The following is a 15,432-nucleotide window of genomic DNA, read 5'->3' as shown; positions in this document are numbered from 1 at the left end:
ATTATCAATATGTTCATAAAGGCATCTACATGTCTCTTCACAAGGGTTTTACTTAATGGGGGAGGTGGTGAGGTCTGGATATAACTGAACTGTCCATTAGTAGGTAGAACAATATCATGGGAATCGGAGTGCACATTCCGGTTTGACCTCAATCTAGGTAACATGGATTCATCTCTGTGTAATAGGCCTGCTTCTGAAAAACACAATGTAGAGCTCCAAAAGCAGAACGATACTTTCAGAATACCATGTTATGTTTGTAAATAGATAGACAGATAGATATACAGAAATCAAAAATCTGAAAACGGTCTGGAAGTGTACATTTCTATAACTTACAATGTCAGTAGTGGGGGATTAATAGCAGATCAAGAAGACTGTATCTGCATGAGAAATGGTTCAATTTTTGAAAGAGTTTTTTAAATGAAAATGCACAAAAAATTTAAAGGGTTACAGTAAGTGTTGAGGAGTGACTTGGCAAAAGGAGCACAGAGGTGAGAAAGAATTAAGTAGAGTTCAATAGAACCAGGGGTAATTTCTGTACACATGACTCCATGAACAGGAGCAAAGGGGACACTTAAAGAAATCATAGGACTAAGGAGAGATCAGGATTAGGAGGGTTTGTACTAGTCTAGAAATGCTGACCTGAAAACCAACTAAAGTTTCAACTCCTTCTTTTGAGGAACATTAGCTGTGCCCTGCTTTTCAAAAATGACTTGTCATAACTGATTGATGCCCATGTTAGCAACTCTTCTGAAATTACGTTGAAAGTAGACTAATGTGAGAGTTTCTCTTTAGAGAGAATTCAAATTACTTGCATAGGAAGTGGCAGCAGGTCTGGGGATGTTGTAGCTCAATGGCAGTGACCTTGCCTAGCTTGGGGCTGGCCTGCCATGGACTTTCACCCCAAACACTTGCAAGAAAAGAAAAGGGAGGGAAGGGAGAGAGAAAGTTGGAAGGGAGGAAGGCAAAGTTGGAGGGATGGATGGAGGTACAAAAGAAGGAAGAAGGGGGGAAGGAAGCAAGGAAGGTAGGAAATAGGGAGAGCACAAGGGCAGAAAAAGGACTGAGTCACTCAAACAAAAGGCAAGGGACACAAAGACCAATATAGGCCACAAAAGCTGTTTGAACGGTTTAGTAAGCTTTAGAATTTGAGTGACATCAAACTGAATGTTATTATGACTGGATGGAATCTTCCTACTAACCCCGCCTTGGCCTGGCCTAAACCAAATCAAGGGGTGGGTGGCATGGAGAGGAATTCTCTCTGGCTGGAGTGGGAGGGACCTAAACATGTGGCACTTGAGGATGCACTGGGTAGGGAAGGGGACAAGACTCCCCTGATGGGCAGTTGAGACAACAAGGCTCCTGGGAGCCCCTGTCAGGGGCTCCCACCGCCATACGCACACCACCCACCATACGCTCAGCCCCTGAAGGGGCTCATAGTGGTCTGCTCCATTGCCTGGTGCAGGTTGGAGTTCCTGACCAAACACCTGAGTGTCCACAGTCTGTGTTGGCCTGCCTGGGCAGGCTGTGGTTGTGGTGGCAAGAGCTAAAGCTGTCTTGGCGTGATGGAGGAGCCAAGGGCTGCCTCTCAGCCATACTAGTGGGTGGTTCTGGAAGAAGCACCCAGGGTTGTGGCAGCAGTGTCCGAAGACATGAAGCCAGGCCATCTTCCTTATGGCTTTCCTTGGGAGTTGATGATGTGTACAGCTCTTGGATTTTTTGCTGTTCTCTCACTTTTCTGGAGAGCTTTTCAGTCGGTTAGTAGCAGGCTTTACGTGGGAAGAGAAAAAAGGCTGGCTCTAAATCTTGCTGGACTTATTCAGGCAAAATGTGGACTTCTTGATAAAGTGAGCCTTGTTGAAAAAGAACATAAAGGCTTAGACTCATCTTTAAAGGATTGCAGGTTTGAGAAGGGTTCAAGGGAAGCACAACAGCTGGAGGCAACCTACGAAAGCTGCATAGGTCCGAATCCAGCCATGGCCTTGAAATGCTCTTTCTAGAAGAAGAGCTCAAAGCACGGAAGGCTAAACATGGTCAACAGGATGAAACGATGGCGCATCTATCAAGAGGGATACAGTCCCTCCAAGGTGAATCTGAATCCCTCAGATCACAAATAGCTGAAGCCAAAACAAACTGGAGACTCTTTCAAGTGAATGAGGAAGAACTGAAGCTGGCAATCAAAGAGGTTTTGGATGAAGGATCCCTACTACCGCAAACGCAGAGACCAACAATACAAGGAGAAGCTGAAGCACAGAGGGAACAAGGAGGTGTCCAATATAAAGCAAAAATCATATTAGAGGACTCTAAAGTAGCTGGAGAACAAGTTCTAAGGGCCACCGAAAATCACATGGAGTCTCTGAGTGAATGCTTGCTGAAGACGAAGGATAGATCTTCTCCAAGCCTGGGAGCCCAAAGGGATGGTGGTCACCTGGAACTGGGAAAGACGAGTGAACCCGAAATTGGTGCTCACTTGGAGGATGAGTCCAAAGGAGCTTTGAGGAACCTGGTTTATGGTGATAAGCTAAAGGCCTCCTTAGAAATCTTGGAAGGAGGAAGAAATCAAAAATGTACTTTCTCATCTGAAGTGGAGAAAACCACGGAAGACCTTACAGAACACCTTAGAAGTCTGCAGACTGAACAGGCATCCTTGCAGTCAGAAAATGCACAGCTGCAAAGTGAGAATGAGACCCTACAGAAGAACTTGAAAGTCATGATGGAACGCTATCAAGAAAATATGATGAAACTGCACAGGAAATTAAGAGTGGAGGAAAACTACCGTGTGGAGCAAGAGGAGAAACTTTCCAAAGTCGAAGAAAAGATGAGCCATACAATAAAAGAGCTGGAGACCTACAGAAAGAGAGCCCAATATCTTGAAGAACAATTGCAGAGTACCATTCATTCCTGTCTGGGGAAGATAATTTCCTGTGAGAAAGAAGCACATGCCAGTGAGTTGGCAGCTCGGATTGCTGAAAGAAACCTCAGCTATTTCAGGAAACAAAATGCACGCAACAGACAAAAATTAACTGAGAAGGAGCTGAGATTTGAACTTGTAGGAAAAGATCCCTATGATGCACTGGATGTTTCCAACTCAGCAATGGGCAGAAAGCCTTCTCCAAATGGGCCCTCACCAATAGGTCAATCTTCATCTGAAAGGAGACCTCCTCATTTTGAAAAGAGTGGTCCACTCACACTCTCACCTTTCACTCCAGTGGGAGGAGGAAGAGGGTCAAGGGGCCCTGGAGAATCCTCTGGACCATGCGACTAGCAGTAAAGGAAGAGAATCCAGCTGTCATAAGTTCACCGATTTTCAGAGAGCACCTTCTCAGACTGGGCCCCTCTCTCCTCCAGGGGAACAGGCCAGCAGGCTGATGATCCCTCTGCCAGGCCAACCATATTCTTCTGATGCACGTCTTCCTCTACAAAGGCAAGATAGGTTTTACTCAAATTGTGGTAGAGCATCGGGACCAGCAGAACACAGAATTCCTAATATGCCTCCTTTGGACTCTGATGTGCCTGATTCACCTCTCCATGCTGAAAACCAAGCAACTGGCTCTGGCTCTGTGTTGCCACCTTTCCCTCCAGTCAGAGGTGCCTTGTTTCCAGTTGACCCAAGGAGTCAGTTCCTGAGAAGAGGACCTTTTTTTTCCTCCACCTCTCCCAGGAAACTTGTCTGGGAACCTGGAGATTATTTTCCACCTGACCCGCCACCCACTCCATTTCCAATGTGATGTGTCTATGCAGGGAGGGGGTTTTCCTCACAATCTTCCCCCAACAGCTGGAATTCAGCCCTCTACACCCCCATTCTGAAAGTACAAATGAGTTCCCTGAAGGGTCCCTTCCACCTGCAAATGAGCCTGTTACTCAACATCCAGAACCAAACAAGAAACCTCATGCTGTTGCTCTCTCTTCAAATGTAATTTGACTTATCTCTCATTTTTAGTTTTTAAGTAACTGCTTTTACTTCAGTCATTGACTATACTTTGGCTCCAATTGAAGCTCAATGAAACAATAATTCTTAAGATAGTATTTTGTAAATAAAGATGGTTTACGTAGGAATCTTCTGAGTAAATTATTCCTATTTTATTTTATTCCAGAGAACAGCATTTAATCTGATGAAGCCACTCTTACAAAAACAAGAATGGGAGTTCTAAGTACTTGTAATCTAGCTGATGGAAATATCTTTTAAACTCCCAAAAAAGAAGTGCATTTAGTATGACTGTAGCAAATGTAAAGTGACTTTAGGCTTAATGAAGAATTGTCACTGATTTACAGACTGGTTGGGCATTTCAGCTAGTTTTTCCATATCAGAATAACTAGAGCATGGGAGGACTAAAGGAGAGAACACAACTAAACATGTCAGGGAAACAGGAGATCTCAACTACAAAGAAAAATGAAGACCTCTTGTTTATATTGGTTGCTTAAAACATTACATAGCTCTTGAGATACCATATTTCCTACATTAGATTCAAGTGAGTTATGAACTCCCATTTTCACCCCATATACAAATTGCACAATCTCATTGTTTACACATCCACATTTTTACAAAATGCCATATTAGGAACTGTTGTATTCTGCTACCTTTTCTAGCCTCTACTATCCCCCCTCTCCTGCCCTCCCATCTTCTCTCTCTATCCCATCTGCTGTAATTTAACGCTTGGGAATTGGAAACCACACTTTAAACTCACTCTCCTCCCCTTTTTCCCTTCTGTCAAATTACTCATCATCTTCTTCTATTTCTCCTCCTCCTCCTCCTCCTTATACCTTTAATTCATTCATCATACACTCATGCATTGGTTCATTCATTCCTTTCACATATGGGGTTGGGGATCCAACTCAGGACCTTTGAAAGTGTGAAGCCAGCACTCTAGTGCTGAGCCAAAACCCCAGCACCTGTCTTTTTGATTTTATGACTGTTTATATGAAATTCAGAATCGCATTCTGCTATGGTTTACTGATATGTGGATTGACGTAGTCCTTGTTTTCTGGGAGACTTTTGGAAAATATACATGAATTATTAGGAGATTGAAATGAAGAAACAAAGAGGAAATTCCAAATTTCTTATTCTTAGAGTCCATACTCTGACTCTGCCTACCTACTGTAAAAACTTTTAAACCCTTACTCCCCATTTCTATATCATTGCCAACAAGTGAACATTCACTGCCCTACAACAAACCAGAGAACTCACATTGAACAATGTTTCCCCAGTAGAGACCTAGACACAATACTTATTAAAAAAAATACCCTAGTTATGAGTTAGTAGGTAAAGCTTTATTTGAGTGTTAAATGTGCACTAATTGTGTGTTTGTGTGTTTGTTGATGTGTGTGGTGTGTGGGTGTCTGTGCTTGTGTGTAAAACAAGCACTGAGGTGTAAAATAAATGCAGGATTGCAATGGCCTTCTTAAAAATAAGAAGCAACTTTATCACATTTGAAGCCCAGTGAAGAATCTGCCTGATACTTAACCTACAATTAATTGAAATGTGAAAAATTCAGGCCTCGAAAAACAAAGCCAACATACATACTGAATCTAATCAGTCTGTCTCACCTGTTTTCTAATCACTCCTTTCAATAAACCTAAATTGCCAGCATAAAACATCAGTTGTTCTAAACGAGTGGACGGATGTCCCCTGTCATGGGCTGTGTAAAACACATGGACGATCCGGCACTGATTGTTATCTAGAATGACTTCTGCCTGAACTACTATTGGAGAATTGTTGCTGATATACTGCGGTTTTTATACCAGTAAACTGGAATGAAGGTAATTTCAGGCTGCAAAGGAATACATTGATTTTACTAACTGGTTTTTGGAAAACACTGCCATGAAAAATTATCAATATGTTCATAAAGGCATCTACATGTCTCTTCACAAGGGTTTTACTTAATGGGGGAGGTGGTGAGGTCTGGATATAACTGAACTGTCCATTAGTAGGTAGAACAATATCATGGGAATCGGAGTGCACATTCCGGTTTGACCTCAATCTAGGTAACATGGATTCATCTCTGTGTAATAGGCCTGCTTCTGAAAAACACAATGTAGAGCTCCAAAAGCAGAACGATACTTTCAGAATACCATGTTATGTTTGTAAATAGATAGACAGATAGATATACAGAAATCAAAAATCTGAAAACGGTCTGGAAGTGTACATTTCTATAACTTACAATGTCAGTAGTGGGGGATTAATAGCAGATCAAGAAGACTGTATCTGCATGAGAAATGGTTCAATTTTTGAAAGAGTTTTTTAAATGAAAATGCACAAAAAATTTAAAGGGTTACAGTAAGTGTTGAGGAGTGACTTGGCAAAAGGAGCACAGAGGTGAGAAAGAATTAAGTAGAGTTCAATAGAACCAGGGGTAATTTCTGTACACATGACTCCATGAACAGGAGCAAAGGGGACACTTAAAGAAATCATAGGACTAAGGAGAGATCAGGATTAGGAGGGTTTGTACTAGTCTAGAAATGCTGACCTGAAAACCAACTAAAGTTTCAACTCCTTCTTTTGAGGAACATTAGCTGTGCCCTGCTTTTCAAAAATGACTTGTCATAACTGATTGATGCCCATGTTAGCAACTCTTCTGAAATTACGTTGAAAGTAGACTAATGTGAGAGTTTCTCTTTAGAGAGAATTCAAATTACTTGCATAGGAAGTGGCAGCAGGTCTGGGGATGTTGTAGCTCAATGGCAGTGACCTTGCCTAGCTTGGGGCTGGCCTGCCATGGACTTTCACCCCAAACACTTGCAAGAAAAGAAAAGGGAGGGAAGGGAGAGAGAAAGTTGGAAGGGAGGAAGGCAAAGTTGGAGGGATGGATGGAGGTACAAAAGAAGGAAGAAGGGGGGAAGGAAGCAAGGAAGGTAGGAAATAGGGAGAGCACAAGGGCAGAAAAAGGACTGAGTCACTCAAACAAAAGGCAAGGGACACAAAGACCAATATAGGCCACAAAAGCTGTTTGAACGGTTTAGTAAGCTTTAGAATTTGAGTGACATCAAACTGAATGTTATTATGACTGGATGGAATCTTCCTACTAACCCCGCCTTGGCCTGGCCTAAACCAAATCAAGGGGTGGGTGGCATGGAGAGGAATTCTCTCTGGCTGGAGTGGGAGGGACCTAAACATGTGGCACTTGAGGATGCACTGGGTAGGGAAGGGGACAAGACTCCCCTGATGGGCAGTTGAGACAACAAGGCTCCTGGGAGCCCCTGATCATGGCTCCCACCGCCATACGCACACCACCCACCATACGCTCAGCCCCTGAAGGGGCTCATAGTGGTCTGCTCCATTGCCTGGTGCAGGTTGGAGTTCCTGACCAAACACCTGAGTGTCCACAGTCTGTGTTGGCCTGCCTGGGCAGGCTGTGGTTGTGGTGGCAAGAGCTAAAGCTGTCTTGGCGTGATGGAGGAGCCAAGGGCTGCCTCTCAGCCATACTAGTGGGTGGTTCTGGAAGAAGCACCCAGGGTTGTGGCAGCAGTGTCCGAAGACATGAAGCCAGGCCATCTTCCTTATGGCTTTCCTTGGGAGTTGATGATGTGTACAGCTCTTGGATTTTTTGCTGTTCTCTCACTTTTCTGGAGAGCTTTTCAGTCGGTTAGTAGCAGGCTTTACGTGGGAAGAGAAAAAAGGCTGGCTCTAAATCTTGCTGGACTTATTCAGGCAAAATGTGGACTTCTTGATAAAGTGAGCCTTGTTGAAAAAGAACATAAAGGCTTAGACTCATCTTTAAAGGATTGCAGGTTTGAGAAGGGTTCAAGGGAAGCACAACAGCTGGAGGCAACCTACGAAAGCTGCATAGGTCCGAATCCAGCCATGGCCTTGAAATGCTCTTTCTAGAAGAAGAGCTCAAAGCACGGAAGGCTAAACATGGTCAACAGGATGAAACGATGGCGCATCTATCAAGAGGGATACAGTCCCTCCAAGGTGAATCTGAATCCCTCAGATCACAAATAGCTGAAGCCAAAACAAACTGGAGACTCTTTCAAGTGAATGAGGAAGAACTGAAGCTGGCAATCAAAGAGGTTTTGGATGAAGGATCCCTACTACCGCAAACGCAGAGACCAACAATACAAGGAGAAGCTGAAGCACAGAGGGAACAAGGAGGTGTCCAATATAAAGCAAAAATCATATTAGAGGACTCTAAAGTAGCTGGAGAACAAGTTCTAAGGGCCACCGAAAATCACATGGAGTCTCTGAGTGAATGCTTGCTGAAGACGAAGGATAGATCTTCTCCAAGCCTGGGAGCCCAAAGGGATGGTGGTCACCTGGAACTGGGAAAGACGAGTGAACCCGAAATTGGTGCTCACTTGGAGGATGAGTCCAAAGGAGCTTTGAGGAACCTGGTTTATGGTGATAAGCTAAAGGCCTCCTTAGAAATCTTGGAAGGAGGAAGAAATCAAAAATGTACTTTCTCATCTGAAGTGGAGAAAACCACGGAAGACCTTACAGAACACCTTAGAAGTCTGCAGACTGAACAGGCATCCTTGCAGTCAGAAAATGCACAGCTGCAAAGTGAGAATGAGACCCTACAGAAGAACTTGAAAGTCATGATGGAACGCTATCAAGAAAATATGATGAAACTGCACAGGAAATTAAGAGTGGAGGAAAACTACCGTGTGGAGCAAGAGGAGAAACTTTCCAAAGTCGAAGAAAAGATGAGCCATACAATAAAAGAGCTGGAGACCTACAGAAAGAGAGCCCAATATCTTGAAGAACAATTGCAGAGTACCATTCATTCCTGTCTGGGGAAGATAATTTCCTGTGAGAAAGAAGCACATGCCAGTGAGTTGGCAGCTCGGATTGCTGAAAGAAACCTCAGCTATTTCAGGAAACAAAATGCACGCAACAGACAAAAATTAACTGAGAAGGAGCTGAGATTTGAACTTGTAGGAAAAGATCCCTATGATGCACTGGATGTTTCCAACTCAGCAATGGGCAGAAAGCCTTCTCCAAATGGGCCCTCACCAATAGGTCAATCTTCATCTGAAAGGAGACCTCCTCATTTTGAAAAGAGTGGTCCACTCACACTCTCACCTTTCACTCCAGTGGGAGGAGGAAGAGGGTCAAGGGGCCCTGGAGAATCCTCTGGACCATGCGACTAGCAGTAAAGGAAGAGAATCCAGCTGTCATAAGTTCACCGATTTTCAGAGAGCACCTTCTCAGACTGGGCCCCTCTCTCCTCCAGGGGAACAGGCCAGCAGGCTGATGATCCCTCTGCCAGGCCAACCATATTCTTCTGATGCACGTCTTCCTCTACAAAGGCAAGATAGGTTTTACTCAAATTGTGGTAGAGCATCGGGACCAGCAGAACACAGAATTCCTAATATGCCTCCTTTGGACTCTGATGTGCCTGATTCACCTCTCCATGCTGAAAACCAAGCAACTGGCTCTGGCTCTGTGTTGCCACCTTTCCCTCCAGTCAGAGGTGCCTTGTTTCCAGTTGACCCAAGGAGTCAGTTCCTGAGAAGAGGACCTTTTTTTTCCTCCACCTCTCCCAGGAAACTTGTCTGGGAACCTGGAGATTATTTTCCACCTGACCCGCCACCCACTCCATTTCCAATGTGATGTGTCTATGCAGGGAGGGGGTTTTCCTCACAATCTTCCCCCAACAGCTGGAATTCAGCCCTCTACACCCCCATTCTGAAAGTACAAATGAGTTCCCTGAAGGGTCCCTTCCACCTGCAAATGAGCCTGTTACTCAACATCCAGAACCAAACAAGAAACCTCATGCTGTTGCTCTCTCTTCAAATGTAATTTGACTTATCTCTCATTTTTAGTTTTTAAGTAACTGCTTTTACTTCAGTCATTGACTATACTTTGGCTCCAATTGAAGCTCAATGAAACAATAATTCTTAAGATAGTATTTTGTAAATAAAGATGGTTTACGTAGGAATCTTCTGAGTAAATTATTCCTATTTTATTTTATTCCAGAGAACAGCATTTAATCTGATGAAGCCACTCTTACAAAAACAAGAATGGGAGTTCTAAGTACTTGTAATCTAGCTGATGGAAATATCTTTTAAACTCCCAAAAAAGAAGTGCATTTAGTATGACTGTAGCAAATGTAAAGTGACTTTAGGCTTAATGAAGAATTGTCACTGATTTACAGACTGGTTGGGCATTTCAGCTAGTTTTTCCATATCAGAATAACTAGAGCATGGGAGGACTAAAGGAGAGAACACAACTAAACATGTCAGGGAAACAGGAGATCTCAACTACAAAGAAAAATGAAGACCTCTTGTTTATATTGGTTGCTTAAAACATTACATAGCTCTTGAGATACCATATTTCCTACATTAGATTCAAGTGAGTTATGAACTCCCATTTTCACCCCATATACAAATTGCACAATCTCATTGTTTACACATCCACATTTTTACAAAATGCCATATTAGGAACTGTTGTATTCTGCTACCTTTTCTAGCCTCTACTATCCCCCCTCTCCTGCCCTCCCATCTTCTCTCTCTATCCCATCTGCTGTAATTTAACGCTTGGGAATTGGAAACCACACTTTAAACTCACTCTCCTCCCCTTTTTCCCTTCTGTCAAATTACTCATCATCTTCTTCTATTTCTCCTCCTCCTCCTCCTCCTTATACCTTTAATTCATTCATCATACACTCATGCATTGGTTCATTCATTCCTTTCACATATGGGGTTGGGGATCCAACTCAGGACCTTTGAAAGTGTGAAGCCAGCACTCTAGTGCTGAGCCAAAACCCCAGCACCTGTCTTTTTGATTTTATGACTGTTTATATGAAATTCAGAATCGCATTCTGCTATGGTTTACTGATATGTGGATTGACGTAGTCCTTGTTTTCTGGGAGACTTTTGGAAAATATACATGAATTATTAGGAGATTGAAATGAAGAAACAAAGAGGAAATTCCAAATTTCTTATTCTTAGAGTCCATACTCTGACTCTGCCTACCTACTGTAAAAACTTTTAAACCCTTACTCCCCATTTCTATATCATTGCCAACAAGTGAACATTCACTGCCCTACAACAAACCAGAGAACTCACATTGAACAATGTTTCCCCAGTAGAGACCTAGACACAATACTTATTAAAAAAAATACCCTAGTTATGAGTTAGTAGGTAAAGCTTTATTTGAGTGTTAAATGTGCACTAATTGTGTGTTTGTGTGTTTGTTGATGTGTGTGGTGTGTGGGTGTCTGTGCTTGTGTGTAAAACAAGCACTGAGGTGTAAAATAAATGCAGGATTGCAATGGCCTTCTTAAAAATAAGAAGCAACTTTATCACATTTGAAGCCCAGTGAAGAATCTGCCTGATACTTAACCTACAATTAATTGAAATGTGAAAAATTCAGGCCTCGAAAAACAAAGCCAACATACATACTGAATCTAATCAGTCTGTCTCACCTGTTTTCTAATCACTCCTTTCAATAAACCTAAATTGCCAGCATAAAACATCAGTTGTTCTAAACGAGTGGACGGATGTCCCCTGTCATGGGCTGTGTAAAACACATGGACGATCCGGCACTGATTGTTATCTAGAATGACTTCTGCCTGAACTACTATTGGAGAATTGTTGCTGATATACTGCGGTTTTTATACCAGTAAACTGGAATGAAGGTAATTTCAGGCTGCAAAGGAATACATTGATTTTACTAACTGGTTTTTGGAAAACACTGCCATGAAAAATTATCAATATGTTCATAAAGGCATCTACATGTCTCTTCACAAGGGTTTTACTTAATGGGGGAGGTGGTGAGGTCTGGATATAACTGAACTGTCCATTAGTAGGTAGAACAATATCATGGGAATCGGAGTGCACATTCCGGTTTGACCTCAATCTAGGTAACATGGATTCATCTCTGTGTAATAGGCCTGCTTCTGAAAAACACAATGTAGAGCTCCAAAAGCAGAACGATACTTTCAGAATACCATGTTATGTTTGTAAATAGATAGACAGATAGATATACAGAAATCAAAAATCTGAAAACGGTCTGGAAGTGTACATTTCTATAACTTACAATGTCAGTAGTGGGGGATTAATAGCAGATCAAGAAGACTGTATCTGCATGAGAAATGGTTCAATTTTTGAAAGAGTTTTTTAAATGAAAATGCACAAAAAATTTAAAGGGTTACAGTAAGTGTTGAGGAGTGACTTGGCAAAAGGAGCACAGAGGTGAGAAAGAATTAAGTAGAGTTCAATAGAACCAGGGGTAATTTCTGTACACATGACTCCATGAACAGGAGCAAAGGGGACACTTAAAGAAATCATAGGACTAAGGAGAGATCAGGATTAGGAGGGTTTGTACTAGTCTAGAAATGCTGACCTGAAAACCAACTAAAGTTTCAACTCCTTCTTTTGAGGAACATTAGCTGTGCCCTGCTTTTCAAAAATGACTTGTCATAACTGATTGATGCCCATGTTAGCAACTCTTCTGAAATTACGTTGAAAGTAGACTAATGTGAGAGTTTCTCTTTAGAGAGAATTCAAATTACTTGCATAGGAAGTGGCAGCAGGTCTGGGGATGTTGTAGCTCAATGGCAGTGACCTTGCCTAGCTTGGGGCTGGCCTGCCATGGACTTTCACCCCAAACACTTGCAAGAAAAGAAAAGGGAGGGAAGGGAGAGAGAAAGTTGGAAGGGAGGAAGGCAAAGTTGGAGGGATGGATGGAGGTACAAAAGAAGGAAGAAGGGGGGAAGGAAGCAAGGAAGGTAGGAAATAGGGAGAGCACAAGGGCAGAAAAAGGACTGAGTCACTCAAACAAAAGGCAAGGGACACAAAGACCAATATAGGCCACAAAAGCTGTTTGAACGGTTTAGTAAGCTTTAGAATTTGAGTGACATCAAACTGAATGTTATTATGACTGGATGGAATCTTCCTACTAACCCCGCCTTGGCCTGGCCTAAACCAAATCAAGGGGTGGGTGGCATGGAGAGGAATTCTCTCTGGCTGGAGTGGGAGGGACCTAAACATGTGGCACTTGAGGATGCACTGGGTAGGGAAGGGGACAAGACTCCCCTGATGGGCAGTTGAGACAACAAGGCTCCTGGGAGCCCCTGATCATGGCTCCCACCGCCATACGCACACCACCCACCATACGCTCAGCCCCTGAAGGGGCTCATAGTGGTCTGCTCCATTGCCTGGTGCAGGTTGGAGTTCCTGACCAAACACCTGAGTGTCCACAGTCTGTGTTGGCCTGCCTGGGCAGGCTGTGGTTGTGGTGGCAAGAGCTAAAGCTGTCTTGGCGTGATGGAGGAGCCAAGGGCTGCCTCTCAGCCATACTAGTGGGTGGTTCTGGAAGAAGCACCCAGGGTTGTGGCAGCAGTGTCCGAAGACATGAAGCCAGGCCATCTTCCTTATGGCTTTCCCTGGGAGTTGATGATGTGTACAGCTCTTGGATTTTTTGCTGTTCTCTCACTTTTCTGGAGAGCTTTTCAGTCGGTTAGTAGCAGGCTTTACGTGGGAAGAGAAAAAAGGCTGGCTCTAAATCTTGCTGGACTTATTCAGGCAAAATGTGGACTTCTTGATAAAGTGAGCCTTGTTGAAAAAGAACATAAAGGCTTAGACTCATCTTTAAAGGATTGCAGGTTTGAGAAGGGTTCAAGGGAAGCACAACAGCTGGAGGCAACCTACGAAAGCTGCATAGGTCCGAATCCAGCCATGGCCTTGAAATGCTCTTTCTAGAAGAAGAGCTCAAAGCACGGAAGGCTAAACATGGTCAACAGGATGAAACGATGGCGCATCTATCAAGAGGGATACAGTCCCTCCAAGGTGAATCTGAATCCCTCAGATCACAAATAGCTGAAGCCAAAACAAACTGGAGACTCTTTCAAGTGAATGAGGAAGAACTGAAGCTGGCAATCAAAGAGGTTTTGGATGAAGGATCCCTACTACCGCAAACGCAGAGACCAACAATACAAGGAGAAGCTGAAGCACAGAGGGAACAAGGAGGTGTCCAATATAAAGCAAAAATCATATTAGAGGACTCGAAAGTAGCTGGAGAACAAGTTCTAAGGGACACCGAAAATCACATGGATTCTCTGAGTGAATGCTTGCTGAAGACGAAGGATAGATCTTCTCCAAGCCTGGGAGCCCAAAGGGATGGTGGTCACCTGGAACTGGGAAAGACGAGTGAACCCGAAATTGGTGCTCACTTGGAGGATGAGTCCAAAGGAGCTTTGAGGAACCTGGTTTATGGTGATAAGCTAAAGGCCTCCTTAGAAATCTTGGAAGGAGGAAGAAATCAAAAATGTACTTTCTCATCTGAAGTGGAGAAAACCACGGAAGACCTTACAGAACACCTTAGAAGTCTGCAGACTGAACAGGCATCCTTGCAGTCAGAAAATGCACAGCTGCAAAGTGAGAATGAGACCCTACAGAAGAACTTGAAAGTCATGATGGAACGCTATCAAGAAAATATGATGAAACTGCACAGGAAATTAAGAGTGGAGGAAAACTACCGTGTGGAGCAAGAGGAGAAACTTTCCAAAGTCGAAGAAAAGATGAGCCATACAATAAAAGAGCTGGAGACCTACAGAAAGAGAGCCCAATATCTTGAAGAACAATTGCAGAGTACCATTCATTCCTGTCTGGGGAAGATAATTTCCTGTGAGAAAGAAGCACATGCCAGTGAGTTGGCAGCTCGGATTGCTGAAAGAAACCTCAGCTATTTCAGGAAACAAAATGCACGCAACAGACAAAAATTAACTGAGAAGGAGCTGAGATTTGAACTTGTAGGAAAAGATCCCTATGATGCACTGGATGTTTCCAACTCAGCAATGGGCAGAAAGCCTTCTCCAAATGGGCCCTCACCAATAGGTCAATCTTCATCTGAAAGGAGACCTCCTCATTTTGAAAAGAGTGGTCCACTCACACTCTCACCTTTCACTCCAGTGGGAGGAGGAAGAGGGTCAAGGGGCCCTGGAGAATCCTCTGGACCATGCGACTAGCAGTAAAGGAAGAGAATCCAGCTGTCATAAGTTCACCGATTTTCAGAGAGCACCTTCTCAGACTGGGCCCCTCTCTCCTCCAGGGGAACAGGCCAGCAGGCTGATGATCCCTCTGCCAGGCCAACCATATTCTTCTGATGCACGTCTTCCTCTACAAAGGCAAGATAGGTTTTACTCAAATTGTGGTAGAGCATCGGGACCAGCAGAACACAGAATTCCTAATATGCCTCCTTTGGACTCTGATGTGCCTGATTCACCTCTCCATGCTGAAAACCAAGCAACTGGCTCTGGCTCTGTGTTGCCACCTTTCCCTCCAGTCAGAGGTGCCTTGTTTCCAGTTGACCCAAGGAGTCAGTTCCTGAGAAGAGGACCTTTTTTTTCCTCCACCTCTCCCAGGAAACTTGTCTGGGAACCTGGAGATTATTTTCCACCTGACCCGCCACCCACTCCATTTCCAATGTGATGTGTCTATGCAGGGAGGGGGTTTTCCTCACAATCTTCCCCCAACAGCTGGAATTCAGCCCTC

This window comes from Callospermophilus lateralis, unplaced genomic scaffold (genome assembly GCF_048772815.1).
Source record: "Callospermophilus lateralis isolate mCalLat2 unplaced genomic scaffold, mCalLat2.hap1 Scaffold_82, whole genome shotgun sequence".
Lineage (NCBI taxonomy): Eukaryota > Metazoa > Chordata > Mammalia > Rodentia > Sciuridae > Callospermophilus > Callospermophilus lateralis.
The sequence above is the reverse complement of the archived record's forward strand: the minus strand, read 5'-3'. Positions refer to the sequence as shown.